Here is a 1084-nt window from a genome sequence, read left to right on the forward strand (position 1 = left end):
CTCGCGAGATCTCACAGGACCAACACCTTGACATCATCCAGAGTGGCTCAAAGCCTAGAATATTGCAATCAAAGTTATGTTGGTGAATGTGGTCTTAATGAGTGGATAACAATGCATTGGTGTATTTGATGAATTGAAAAACGCAGTGATGTATCTGAATGAATGCAAAGTAATATTAGAATTAGATTTTAATACCCAAGTAGAGAATAAGTGAGCATTATGAAAAGTGTTCAAAGTCACTATTTTCTGGTGCCATCTTGGTATCTGACTGAATGGAATATGTGATAATAGTTCATGAGAATGCATTAATAATGCACTGGTGCATTTCTCTTCATTCATGGGATGTGGTGTCACTGGCTGAGTGTGTGGACATTTCAGGGGCCACTTGTATAAGTAGCTTTGTTGGAACAGACACAATGGAGTTGGAGTTCCAATGTTGCTGTCTTCTACGAGGGTGCCTCCAAAATGTCCACGTTCTTCCTCAACCGAGAATTCCCCTCCACTGTGGTTGAAAGAGGCCCCTCACGTTGTGTCTAACCCATCTTCTGCACTTTGGCCCTCCCCCCTTTTCTTCCCTCCCATAACAATAAGTTCCCCAGTCCTCACCAGCTTCCACATCCAAAGGATCATTAGCTGCCATTTATGCCACTTCCAGCACAAGATGATCATGACACATATTCCCTTCCCCACCCTTGTCAGTCTTCCAGAGGAACCATTCCCTCTCAGAACAATCATAGAAGGTGTAACTTCTGCCCTTTTACTTCCTTCCTGCCTCCTCACTATCCAAAGCCCCAGACACACCTTCCAGGTGAAGCAGAACTTTTTTTAAAATTCATTCATGAGATGAGGGCATTGCTGGCTAGGCCAGCATTTATTGCCCATCTCTAATTGCCCAGAGGACAGTTTAAGAGTCAACCATGTTGCTGTGGGTCTGGAGGAACATGTAGGCCAGACCAGGCAAGGATGGTAGTTTTCTTCCCTTAAGGACATTAGTGAACCAGATGGGTTTTTCCAACAGTCAACAATAGGATTCATGAGACTCTTAATTCCAGATTTTTTTGATTGAGTTCAAATTCCACCACTT

Source organism: Rhincodon typus, chromosome 21 (assembly GCF_021869965.1).
Source record: "Rhincodon typus isolate 14 chromosome 21, sRhiTyp1.1, whole genome shotgun sequence".
Classification (NCBI taxonomy): domain Eukaryota; kingdom Metazoa; phylum Chordata; class Chondrichthyes; order Orectolobiformes; family Rhincodontidae; genus Rhincodon; species Rhincodon typus.